The sequence below is a fragment of the Anomalospiza imberbis genome, chromosome W, assembly GCF_031753505.1.
Source record: "Anomalospiza imberbis isolate Cuckoo-Finch-1a 21T00152 chromosome W, ASM3175350v1, whole genome shotgun sequence".
NCBI classification, from domain to species: domain Eukaryota; kingdom Metazoa; phylum Chordata; class Aves; order Passeriformes; family Viduidae; genus Anomalospiza; species Anomalospiza imberbis.
The window spans coordinates 1,106,560-1,120,584 of NC_089720.1; the positions used below are offsets into that span (position 1 = coordinate 1,106,560).

The 14,025-nt window shown below is 46.9% G+C and overlaps 1 long non-coding RNA gene across 1 annotated transcript in view; it reads right to left on the reverse strand.

Moving 5' to 3' along the window:
- Positions 1-4,433: 4,433 nt before the first annotated feature.
- Positions 4,434-14,025, reverse strand: part of LOC137464317 (uncharacterized) — a 139,645-nt gene continuing 130,053 nt past the window's right edge. The window contains exon 2 of the long non-coding RNA XR_010994182.1: positions 4,434-4,614. This is a non-coding gene — a long non-coding RNA (uncharacterized lncRNA). The remainder of the gene's footprint in view (positions 4,615-14,025) is intronic.

The following is a 14,025-nucleotide window of genomic DNA, read 5'->3' on the forward strand; positions in this document are numbered from 1 at the left end:
GTGGCCCAAGCAGCTGCTAAGGGTATTGCAGAAGGAGTTTCTGGTGCATTTGCAGTAGTAACTTCCAAAGACCAGGCCCGCTGCTATCACTGTGGGGAATTTGGACATTTTATAAAGGATTGTCCAGACAGGTCACCTACCTAAAATCCCCCTAACATCTACCAAAGACCCTGAATCAGCAGTGCTACCAACAGCGTTTGGGAAACTTCCAGCGGAGCGCAGCCAGGCCCCGTGCAAAGACAACAAATCAAAAGCCGTCCAGATCCAGTCACACATCATCCCAGGAGATTCCAAGTCACCTGGAGAGGAACCAACACGCGGAGCGATACGGATGGGAACCCGGCGCCAGTTGGTAACCTCTTTATCCATTGACTTTAATAATAAGGATGTTTATCGTGTTCCCACAGGCAAGCATGGGCCAAAAGGTGGTCCTTTTGACATTTTAATCATACGTGACACTCTCCATGGCCCAGAGGAATTCTTTGTTGTTCCAGAAGTACAGTGTACCCGGACAAGAAATTTCTGTCCAGCTGTGCTGCACGGACTTACCATTGTTCCTTTCACGGTGAACTCTGATCACACAATCCTTTCTACTCCCAAAGAATCACAGGGAACAGCTTCCTCTCAACCCAACAGCAATGTGGGCACAAGTTGTCGGTCCAAGTAAGCCTACCATCATGTGTGGTCTATCCTGCAGAGGAGAAAAGATCCACCTACCAGGGATGCTGGACACCGGTGCGGACATGTCCATCATCGCTCGCTCAGAATGGCGAGCACACTGGGAACTACAACCGGTAGCAGGCATGATTTCAGGATTCGTGAAGCCACAGTGTCTATGTGAAGCAAGCACAACATCCTCATCGAAGGGCCTGAGGGCAAGTTGGCAACCATCCGCCCATTTGTGGTAAGGGCCCCCATCACCCTTTGGGGCAGGGACGTCCTATCCCAATGGGGAGCTTCCCTACGTATTCCCAGTCAGGATTTCTGACTAGGGCCACTGAGGAGCGTGCAATACCAGATGCCCTTCTGCTCACCTGGAAATGCCAAGACCCGATCTGGATTTATCAGTGGCCCCTCTCTAAAGTAAAACTGCATGCACTACAAGCCCATGTAGAAGAACAGCTCGCCAAAGGTCACATTATCAAGACTACTAGCCCTTGGAACTCCCCAATCTTCGTACTGCAAAAACCTGGGATGGACAGGTGGAGGCTTCTCCACGACCTTTGCAAAATCAATGAGGTCATCGAGGACATGGGCCCCCTCCAGCCTGGCCTGCCTTCACCATCGATGATGCCTCAAGACTGGGCACTTGCCATCATTAACATTAAGGACTGTTTCTTCAGCATTCTGTTGCACCCCCATGATGCTCCACGATTTTCTTTCTCTGTTCCCTCTCTTAACCGAGAGGCTCCACTCAAAAGATACGATTGGTTGTATCTTCCCCAAGGACTAAAAAACTCGCCTACTATATGTCAGTGGTATGTCGCTCACATCCTGTCTCTTGTTCGGAACCTATTTCCAGATGCAATCATCTACCACTATATGGATGATATCCTGGTCTTCGCATCAGAAAAATCTTACTTAGACAAAGCAGCTAAAAAGACAATCGAAACCATAGAAAAAGCAGGATTCGAGATCTGTGAGGACAAAATACAGTACACCAGCCCATGGACTTATCTTGGATTCCTGATCCGGGAAAGGACCATCGTACCCGAGCAGCTCACCATCCAAGACGACCCAAAAACCGTGGGAGACTTACACAGTCTGTGCGGATCCATCAGCTGGGTACGTCCCCTGCTAGGAATTACAACAGAGGACCTCGCTCCCCTGTTCAACCTTCTCCGTGGCAACGAGGACTTAGACACTCCATGCACGCTCACAACAGAAGCCCGAGACACCATCACCAAGGTCCAAGAAGCCCTGTCTTCAGGCCAAGCCCATCGCTTTGAGCCCAAACTGCCTTTCCAGTTCGTCATTCTTGGAAAAGCACCCCGGTTCTATGGACTGATTTTCCAATAGGGTCTTCAACTTCGAGACCCTTTATTGGTGCTGGAATGGATCTTTAAAAACAACCAACCTGACAGGGCTCACCCCCAGATTGGGGTGACCCCAAAAGATGGAAAAGTCTCTCCTCCAACCTGTGCCTTCAAAGAAAGACTCAGTAGTCTTCAGTTGTCTGGTCTCAAGATAGTTTATTGTATGTTATCTAAAAGATTTTCTTCCTGAACTGCTGCGGTCCACTCAGCAGGTCAGACAAAGGCACACACTGACTCCCAGGGGGCTGGTGCCATCTTTTATATCATACATTACGTGTTAAATGTTTATGGTTTTCCCCCAATGCCTATCACATATATTGAATGGTGACTTTCTACTCTAAACCAATCTGTGAGTGCCAACATCACCATGAACATGGAGGTTAGGAAGGAGAAAGAAGGAGGACAGGGCACGCCCAAATCCCTCCATCTTAGAACTTCTGACCCCCATGTACAAAACTTAGACCCCTTTGTACAAGGCCTAAAACCCCCCTGTACAGCACTCAGAAATTCTTCCTTTAGCTTTGTGACTACTTCTACTATAATATATAAACTTTTGTGATTTCTTGTTCTTCCTGTTGGGTTGGTAAATTGTTCCATTGGTCAGATTCAAAGCCACAGGGGTTTCCGGCTGTATGCCAGGGTCTCAAATGCTTCTGACCTGGGCCCGGAACATCCAAGAGTGTCCAAGGGACATTCTGGGTTCTGACACCAACCTTCAAAGACAATTGCCACCTTCCAAGAAATCATGAGATAGTTAATAAAAAAAGTGAGAACGCGCCTCTGCTCTCTTGCAGGGTGTGAGTTCGCATCCATATACTTTCCACTGACCACAGGGGACCTGGAGCATTTGCTCCAGACCAATGAAAATCTCCAGTTCGCCCTGGACAGCTATACAGGCCAAATTTCAATCCATATCCCAAAACATAAACTTTTTAATCGTGATGCAGACTTTAATCTGACCCCAAAATTAGTCCAAAGTAAAACACCACTCAAAGCTCTAACAATTTTTACAGACAGCTCAGGGTCATCCCACAAGTCTGTAATGACCTGGAAGGACCCTAGGACCCAAAAATGGGAATCAAAACAAATCAAAACAGACAATGGACTGCCTATACCTTTCGAAAGTTGAAACAGTTCTTCAGTGAATGGGGAATAGAACACAACAAAGGCATACTAGCAAATCCCACAGGACAATCAATTGTGGGAAGGACACATCAAACCCTCAAAAGAGTCCTCAATCAGCAGCGAAGAGAAACAAAAATCATATCTCCAGTTGAAAGACTTTGCAAGGCTCTCTACGTCATCAGTTTCCTAAATTGTACACCATCAGAGCCTGACCCGCCAATACTTCGGCACTTTGCAAACACCACCCAAGCAAAGCTCACAGAGAAACCACCAGTGCTAGCGAAGGACCCAGAAACACATCAAATTTCTGGGCCTTTCCAGTTGATTACTTGGGGTAGAGGGTATGCGTGTGTTCTACCACCATCTGGTCCAAGATGGTACCCAGGAAAAAACATAAAACCATACCTAGGCAATGCAAACACTACTCCCACAAACAGTGACAAGAATTCCGGAGTCAAATACAAGACCTCCACAAAACCAGACAAGTTCTGCCTGGAGACGAAGGCGTTGCCGAATGTCCACATACCGAAGAAAAGACCGTCCCATCATGGGACAGCAGACAAAACAGAAAGTTGGACAAAATTCTGCTGTATGAGTCAAGCCATGGGCCAGACACAGCCTGAACACAAATTGTTCTCTGAATTACATGTTATTATCCCTTTTAACCCTAAAATCCCCTATTGTTCCCCTTTCTCAACTCTTACCAAAAACCCCTAACCTTATACCCACTCCCCCATTCTTAGCTTATAGAAAAAAAAAAGGGGTGGGGGAAGGAAAGGAGGAAAGGAACAAGGGAGAAAACCCTCCCCTCCCACCATAAAATAACAAATGTTGCTTATATTCCCTATCAGAAGCCCCATCCTTGCCCAAAGATGAAAATTATCTCCGTTGGTGCTGTCCTCATTGCTGCCTGGATGTTCTTCACTGTACCGTATGCCTTTGGCTGGATTAGCCCACAGCCTAGCCACAATGTCTGGGTAACCTTAGCAAAGACATTAAAACATGATAACATGTGCTTATCCATGGGAAGCATTCCTCACCCACTTTCCACATGTTTGGTAGGGATTCCATTTGCAGCAGACAAATGGCCCGTCTATAATTCAGAGCTCCTCCGCACCACAGGTAAGAGACCCAATATGGTAGATACTTGGGGTGAGTGGACAAAAATGTTGCCCAATGCTCAAGAGGAACCCCAAGAATTGGACTTGTTCGGATCCTCCAAGGCAACATACTGCGTAAAATTTTACTTTAGACGTCCAAAGAACAATTGGCCAGAAATTGACCAGACAAAAAACACATACAGAAAAGACATATCACCCATTAACAAAGCCTATAACTATCCGGATTGGTGTAATTACACTGCTTGTGTGATCTCTGTATCCTCTCTCCACCCCAAAGTATTACCTAAGGGAACGTTTCTCATCTGTGGTGACCGAGTATGGGCTGGGATCCCCTTGCGTCAAAAGATCCTACACGGAATTAGATGAAAATTGCGATCCCAAATTATATGATTGGAACAAACCAAAAAAGATTCCTGTCTCCCTATTCCTACCACGGGTAGCTGCAGCTAAAGCCCTTGGTGAAATAAATCACCCAGGGTGCTGGCTGAGTAAGCAAGCCAATGCTACATCTGCTGCCCTGAGTGATCTTTTAAAGGACAAAGAAACCATGAGACATGCATCACTTCAAAATTCAACAGCGATCGACTTCCTACTGCTAGCCCACGGACATGGCTGCCAAGATTTCGAAGGCATGTGCTGCTTCAATCTCTCTTCATGCTCGGAATCCATCCACTCAAACATCCAGAAACTGAAGGAACTTGTGAAGGACTTAAAAGCAGAAAACAGCCCAGACTGGGTCAATGACCTTTTCAGTCAGTGGGAATTAACAGGATGGGTTGAATCTTTGGTTAAGGGAATTTTTTGGATTTTCATTGTAATTGTCATTGTATTAGTTATGTTCTCATGCCTTGTCCATTGTTTTAAAAGAACTATTGGGAACGCCTTTTTACTAAATACAGAAAGTGGAGTTGTAGCAGCCAGAGGCCCTGCAAGGCCTCCCTGGCAGTCACTTGCCTAAGATAAGAAATGCCTAGTCATGATGACTGGACCAAAGTAGCCCCTCTTCTGCCTTCGGACCCTTGTTAATTCTCTGTAAGACCATAGGTCATATTCGCCTCGACCCTTACTATTGGACCATTTCCCAAAATGCCTACACTCTGTATAAACCCCCATTTCTGTCCTGTTCAGCAGAAGAGCTGTCACTGAAACCCTTCACAGAAGCTGCCAATAAAGACACCACTGTGGAACCTCATACAGCCTTCTCGTCTATCTCTCCCTGCATCTGCCTGGGGCACCTTAGCAAGCAGAGCTGAAATCACTGAAGAGCTGAATTCACCACAGAGCTGATCTCACTTAAGAGCTGAGCTGCTTGCTAAGATTGCCTGTGGCTGGGAGCTTGCCTGAGAGTCCTGGACAGGTTGTGCTTAGCTGCCCATCACTATCCAGGACACCTACGGCAGCCAGGGTCGGATAGACCCCGGGATCCCCAGGCCGTAATAGAGCAGCACTGTTTAAGTTCTCCATTTTGCTTCTGTTTTCTCTTTCAACAGCCAGCACGAGGGGGGACAGAGGGGGCTCTGATGCCACAGTCCCTTTGCCAATCAGTGTTATTTTGGAGGAAGAAAAACATATCAGAATAAGAAACCTCCTCCCATTTCCCTTCTCTCTGTAGAAACAACATTAGCTGTAACAGGGTATTATGTTCCAGTGTACCTGTAGGAGTCCACCTTGCCCTATCCTCTAGGCGATATGATGGCCACCAATGGGAGCAATATTTAATTAGGCTTTTTTTATTTTCCATGCCCCCTTTGCCTGCTGTTTCTCTCCAATGTGCTGGGATGCACCCTAATGGGCTGGCCTTAGGTACTTCCTTACTCTGCCTCGCTCCCATTATTTCTTTTTAGAGCAAGCTTAGCTTACTCAGTTCCAAATGTTCAAATAGGAGTCTCAAAAATCAGAACTCTCCCTTTTGTTTGCCCAGTCCCACACAAATTTATGAACTGCTAAGGGTTCAATTCAAACCACTGAGGAGAAAAAAATTCCTTGGTTCTTCCTTTTGATAAGGCTTCGCCACTCCTTTACCCTTTCCCAATCTTCTTCAAAAACGTCCCAGGTCTCAGGGACTAGGTGACTTTTTCCACAGATTAAACTCACTATTTCACACCTTGCATGTTCCTCTTGGTTATAGTATTCCAGCAATTCAGGGGTACATGCATGACATGTAGGTCTCCATCTATATGAAATACAATACCACCTCCTCTGACACTTTCTACATCAAAGGAGAACCCAAGCTGTGTACCTGTCTGGCTCCCAGTGAAAAACTGTCAGTTCGAACATGAAACAGGGAATGACCCCTTTCAGCCCCCACCTCAAGGGGTTTCTGAGCGTTCTTTCAACTGGGGGTTGTTCCCAGTCAAAGGCCAGATAGCTCCTTGTTGAACTTTGGTATATGCCTCCCAAGAACACTCTGTCTTTCCTCCCATCCTCCCGTTCTATGACTACCCAGTCCCCTGCTGAGTGAAGAGACTGGCTTGGTTTAAGCTGAAACCACTTGTGTAGAGCCTATCTCAGAGGCTGGGCTCTCTCGGCCTGGGCTTGAAGTTCAGCAGCCACTGTGGGTAAGTCACCGCTTGCTTGCAGCTAAAAAAAGCAAGCAGCAAGCCCCTTAATGCAAAGGATCTCTCAGTAACAGCTTTCAACACTGAAGGGCAGTGTTGCCACACAGCAAACACTTAACTCTTAGCCCAGCCGGGCTTGCTGGCTGCCTTCAGCTGGCGCTTGCAAGTCCCAACTTGTGCCACGCTCCCACTAGCTGCACTATCAGCTAGCGGTGTTCAAAGCAACCCTACAAACTGCGGCTTGTGCCCATGCACCCGCCAGCCGCGGTATCAGCCAGCTATGCCCTAAGCACTTTTGCAAGCCCTGGCTTATGCCCCCATGCCGCACTTCCCCACTTGCTAGAGACGGCCCGTGCCGCACCTCTGCTGCCTTTCCCCTTAAAGCAGCGATCTCTGAGCAGTGCCCAGCGTGCCATCCTCTTCTCTCCCTGAAATATTCTTTTAAAAGCCACAGTTATCAGGAAAACTAAACCAAGACCTCACCCCCTGCAGCGTGTTTCACCATTTCACTCACATCCACACACACACAAGCACGCACGTCCGGACGTAACAACCACACAATCACAGCTATTTCCTGCTGGCTTCCCTTAGCTGGTGCTCTCCTTCCGCTCCACCAGCTGCTCTATCAGCTGGGGACGCCCCACCGCTGGCCTCTCCCCTGACAGGCGGTTGCTTGCAAGCCCCCTGGGCAAAACTGCATGCAAAGACATCTCTATGCGACTTATCAGTAGCCAACCCTCAAAAAAAAGGAAATTAATACATACTGCTTCTGTCTGCAGTCACGATGGGCTGTGGTCTGTCCCCCATAGTGTACAGCCAAGGCACAGAGTCCCTCCCGGGGAAGAGTCCTGTGGCACACCTGAGGGAGTCTGCCCCCCAACCAGACCAGCGGGTGAGCAGAGTGGGTCCCACCAGAGTAGCCAAATGAACAGATACACGGAATGAATAGACTCCACAACCTGATGTAGTTATGAAGTGGGTATGTATTGTCAGCGCCTGGCACAAGCGAGATATCTCTCATGAAACTTGTGCCCCGAGCTCTGGTCTAGGCTACATCTTTATTCACAAAGGTGTTCCATATACATTACATTGCACAACTTTTCTATGCATATTCAACCCTTGGCCCTGCCTGTCCTCGCTTGGCATGGTAATTGGATCCACGCCCTTATGAACATGCATTGTTCACGGTGGTGGTCACACTGGGGTCTTTCGGTGGTCTCTGAGGCTGAAGGCCGTGGTCTTCTTCATGATTGAACTTTTGAACTTTTCTCCTTTGTGTGTGCGCTTTGGTCCCTTGGTGCTTATCTGAGTATGTCTGTCGATTTTGATCAGCTTGGAGACCGAGGAGCTCCTTTATCTAGGTTTCTTGCATTCCTTGGTCTTCTCCCGGTATTGTCCTTTATTGCAAGAAGCTTCAGAAACTTGCATGTTAAAGTAACTGGGTTATAAAGATATAGTTTTTATATCTGTTGTTAATTAAGCTTAGTGAAATAGATGATATAAGTATGCGTGTGTTAAAATGCCTGCTTGGATGGGATAACATCCAATGAACATAGGATGAAGACACCTGCTACAGATATGCCAGCTATCAGCACTCACTGCCTGAAGACAGTGTGGGCTGGGGCCAAAACTGAAGATGATGATAAAAAAGGACTAAAATCACAACCAAGGAATACGCATGCCCTAAAAAGGCAGATCCATGGAGGAGATATGCTAAACAATTCTTGGAACATGTAAACTAGTTTGGGGAAAAAGTTTACTATGCATAAGGGTCTATGAATATGCAACAGGCTGATGTAAGGGAAAAGGTATTTAAGGGGTATCGCTGAAGAAAACAGTGTGGTTTTGGCTAAGTCCCAAGATGCACCCAGCTGCAATAACTTTTGCCCTATGGTCCTTGTCTCCTATTGCCCATTGTTATAGATGCATATTATATGATTGTCTTGTAGCAAATATTAAAATGAATACGATATGTGAAAAATGTAGATTAAATGATTGGCTCTTCGCAAATATTAAATTGAATACTATATGTATTATGGAGGGTTATTTTGTAATACTGTATTCATTCTTTTTAAGTAGTGTGTTAAATATAGCTTTAGGTTACAACATAATGTCAAAATAGAAACTATGCTATGTAAGATTTTTTTTTACTAGCTCAAGAAAGGGATGAGATAATCAAGAAACTCTTCGCACAGAGATAACAGCAACAGGACACCTAAAGAGTTACTGCCTCCTTATCGGAAAAGACAAACATTATTCCACCTTCTCTCCGTCTTTATGGAACCTCCAGGATTAAGGGGAAGAAGTTGACAAAAACCAGAAAAGTTCTTAATTTGCAAGGAATTTATGCATCATGTATGAGATATATGAATATGCAACAGGCTATTGCTTTTAAGGGTTATTCCTTTGTTCACAAGGCATGTCTTTGGCAGCTTAGTGCCCAAAAACTTCCGGACATCCGTAATTCTTTGCTTTTTATTGTCTCGTATTGTCCTAATCCTAATTGTCCAAATTTTTATTACTCTAATTTTAATACTATTTTTATAACTATTTTATTACTAATAAACTTTTAAAATTTATAAAACAAGTCATTGGCATTTTTGACAATTATGGTAGCAGAGGATGGTTTCTAGCACCTCTCTGCCGGTGCCTTAGGAGAGTCAGGGTGAGGAAGACGCGTCCTGCCCTGTTAGGCAGCCTCGCTCTGTTCCCCTGGTGTGACCGACAGATGCAGGTTACGATCTGATGGACAAAAGGAGGCAATAAAACAAAGAAAAGTGAAAGGATTCCCTAAAACCACGGTAATTAGCCCCTAAGACTAAAGTGTACACAAAGAACAAAGACCCAAGGACAAAGGATAGGTAAGTTTGGAGGGGGGAGAAGGGGGGGATGAATGTGTGTGAATGAGTGGCGGGCTGGTTATCCCAGACCTGCCAAGTGAGTGTGGTAGTTTCCCATACTGCAGTTTCGTCTTTTTGGAAGAAAAGCGGCCAGTAAAGAGACAAAGCGAGTGATTAAAAAAAAAAAAAAAAAGAGTGAGAGAATGCCCTGCCGGGGAAACTGGGACTGGGTCTCAGGGAAGAAGTGGAACCCCTTGGAGAGAAGAAGCAGAGGGTTTTCCTGGCATAATCCACTGGGGAAAATAGAAGAAATAGTGTGGAAGTGGCCCCTAAAATTCTGCTGGATAGAGGGACAAGAGGCCCCGAGAGTATCCAGGATTCAAACCTGCTGGATTGAGGCATTAACATTCCAAGAGCATCCAGAATTAAAACTGTCACTGTGCCACTCCTTGTGTCCACTCAGGGACTCCCGGCTCGCTCCAGCACAGCGGACGGTGGGGGACACTCTCCCATGCCTCAGGAGGTCAGGAGGGCGGCTAAGGCTTTTGGCCTTGCGGGGTGAGACACTTGCGACGATGGTGGAAGGAGTCGACTTCAGTCAGGGGTTAAGTCCAGGTTTATTGAGGAGAGCTCCAGGGAGATCCACAACCCAGGGGAACCGACCAACAGAAGCCCTGGACTGGGCTGTGCAGCACAATATAAACGGGGGTGGAAACATGGGGGGAGATCACCCACCCACCAATGGGAATGTTCGGGGGAGTGGAAGGTGGGGAGACAGGTGGGGAATCCAATAGGGGAGGTGGGTAGGAGGGACCCCTGGCACCTGTCCAATCACTCAACGCGCTTTGTGGAAGGTTCTGGATGAGTGGGATGGGGAGTCGAGTGATGGACGAGGCACCAGGGAGGGGACAGGGGAATGATCCAGCAAACTGGGGGGAGACTGACATCAGGGAAGGAGGAGGGGATTGACATACAAGGAAAAGGGTAGTTCAGGGTAAAACCATGGCGGGGGGTGGGGGGGGGGGGGGGGTAAAGGGATGAACCATTACAGAACTGGTACAAAAACAATGTTATAAATGAAAAATGATCCAGCCAAATTAAAAAAAAAATAAAAAGACTTTATTTTAGCAATAGAGATCTAACTTAGCCAGCCACAAGGAAAAGGACAGTGCCGAGCCCGGGATCGGTGCTGGGTGCAAGACACAGAGATCAGCCTCAGCAGAGGTTTCACTCTATGCCCCCACACTACCATCCTGGTACAAGCGATTTTTATAGGGAAAATTTTGCCTGAAGCCAGGATTTCAGCATTCAGTCCTTTGTTTCATTCAAAGTCCCATAAGTTGATGAGATTTCCTTCTCGGCAACAAGGTACAGAAATTCAAAGTCTGGTGTCGTGGAAACTCTTGATGAAATTTACGGGAACAGAGTATTCACATGTATCGGCCCGGGGGGGGGGGGGGGGGGGGGGGGGTGTTCCTGATGATGATCAGCGCCTGAGTGTCTCCATATCGCTTCAGATAAGGCCCATCTCCTGGCGAGCCACATCCCCTTGCTTGTAAATCAGGTTTCAACACACACTGAGTTTTTGCCTGCGAAGGGGGGCTTCTAATGCCAAAGGGTACATCCTAACAATTATTTAATATTATATATATATCATGCAAAAAATGGCGTGAATTATACCTGTTACATATAACAACATGAAACTTAAAAACACAATACAACATAAAACCTGCTGGGTTGAGGGATTTACATTCCAAGAGCATCCAGGGTTGAGCAAAATTCTGCCGGATTGATCATATGCCCAAGAGCATCCAGGGTTGGCCAACACAGCTGGATTGAGGGATAAAAAGGCCCAAGAGCATCTGGGGTTGGACAACACAGCTGGATTGAGGGATATCCAAGAGCACTGGGACTGGCCAGTAATACCTAAAAGTGTAATAGGTGAGTTGAAAGTAAAAGGTACCTTGTTGTCTTGCCGTTGTTTCCCCAGTGGGTGGGGGCTGAGGCATGACCCACAAATGATATGAAAAGGGCAGGAGGTCGTTCTCCTTCAAAATGCCTTTATTAGAGTGATCAGCTCGGGTGGGGGCCCAACGGGTCGTGCGCACGCCGCTGCTTCTGCTTCCTTCCTCCACTGGCACGGAGGAGGAGGAGCGCAGTCAAGCTGGGGATTCCGTCTTCACGGGAGCGGCAGGATTTCGAAGTTGGAGTTCTGGTCAGGGGACCTCATACTAACATGTGTCTCTGCTGGTTAGAGCGAGATATTAGAGGGGTTCCCGCGGACACTAGGACTGATTGCTCACCCTTTGCTGTAGTTTGAGTCCTCCCATTCCATTGTGGCTCGCTTTTTTTAGGGGTTTTTAGTGCCGCATGCAGTGTATTTCTGCATTTGCATGTTGCTCCTGATGTCACCTCCCCCTCACGGTCCGGGCGCCATTTTCTAGGAAGCAGCAGGTGTGAAACCCGACCCAACAGAAAAAGGATTTCTAACAAGAGATGAACCATAGGTAGTTAACAGGGAATGGACGTGGGGTAATTAACAAGGGCTGAACATGAGGTAGTTAACTGGGGTGAACAATGGGTGATTAACAGCCATTTAGCGCTGGCCGATAAGTAAACACTTTGGGTAATTAACGACCACTTAACGCTGGCCGATAAGTAAACACTCTGTAACCTCTGAGTAGTCTCTTATTCATAACAACAAACAAGCCCTTGTTCCCCCGGGCATGTGGGGGAAGCTGTGACTAAAGAGTCTGAGTCACACACAGACAGCCTCACAGGTGAACTGGCACCAGAGGCAACCAAATTCAGGGCACTTTCCGGAGGCCTGGCGGTACTGAAGCCCAGAGAGGCTGACCCCAAAGCAAGGGGGGCACAGTATCGTAGGACCTTTTAGCACCGTGGCTGCGCAGGGTAGTCGTGTGGCCCATTCCCCAAGGGGGGGGGGGTGGGGAGTCCAGATCGGGCAAGGTGCGGAGGTCTGAACCCCTGACTCTGAGGCTGTCTCTAGGGAAGAGGGATAGCCAAACCTCAGGGAGGTGGAAGGGGTCAGGGTGGGGGGGGCTTACACGGATCCGTGATTCTCTGGCAACAGGAATCCACTTCGCATAAGTCTGAGGTTTGCTAACGTTTCCTTCCTCTGTCCAATAAAAAAAAAGGAAAAATTACAGAGTGCTGAACCTAAGTCAGTGGGGAAACTTAAGGGTGTCAGTACTTAAGGTTCTGGGATGTCAAATAAAATCTTACACAGTCCAGGTGGGCGAGACACAAGAACCAAAAACTTGATTAAGCAGAAGTCGAGAAGTATGAATGAACAGGCCTGAGGGTGTGAATGTGTGTGAGAGTGAGTGAGAAATAAAGGTGAGTAAATGTAGATGAATGAAAGTATATGTAATGTAGATTGTTTATTTTGAGCTTCACTGTATCTCCTTGGAGGGAGGTGTATTGTGTTTAATAGTATTGTGAGAAAAAGGATTTTTTATGTGGGTAGTTGAAAGAAGGTAGTATTCAGGTTGTTAGAGAAAGTGGGAAACAGAGGCAGGGGACGAATAGATAAGATCTTGAAAAATGGGACAGAAAACCAGTAAGTTGGGTACAGGAAAAAAAAAAGGAGTAAAAGGGTACCAGCAGAGATTCCCCAAGATAGCCTTTGGAGGGTTATGTTAGCTAACAGAGATACAAATCCCTGTGAGACATGGGGATAGAACTAGAAGATATTAATCATAGAAATTAGAAGGTATTGAATAGTAATAGGCATATAAAATAATGGATATTGCTTAGGGCCACATCCTTAGGTTACGTGAGAATATACCGTATCCTGGCCTATGGGAAAGGAAGAGACTACGTGCAGAGCAGCAAGGAGAGACCTGATAAGGAGAAAGAATGTATATGGAAAACAGGATACAGGGTGTAAAGACAACTGAAAAATGGGGCCCCTTATGTTCTGGAAACAGATGGATCCTGGCCCCTGGCTTGGACCGTGGCCAAGGAATCAATGAGCATGTGCAAAGCAGTAGGGTCGAAAAGTCAGCCTGAAGAAGACCATTCTTACTTCATCCCTTTTACGACCCCCGAAGCCTGGGACGACCACCAGAGACAGCTGCGCAGGCGCAGAGGACCGACAAGCTGATTAGCATAGAGAGCGGAGAGGGAGGGGAGCCAGGAAATGACCCATGGGGAAACTTAATGCATATGTAACACTCCAGGGGATAAAAGAACACGTGTGTAAGCAAGGGGCACGCATGGATTTGGGGAAATGTCCCACATGCGTCCGGCCGAATAAACATACCTACTTTAAAACTCACTCTGTCTTTGAGTTTTAGAGTCTGGCTCTGTGTGTCACCTG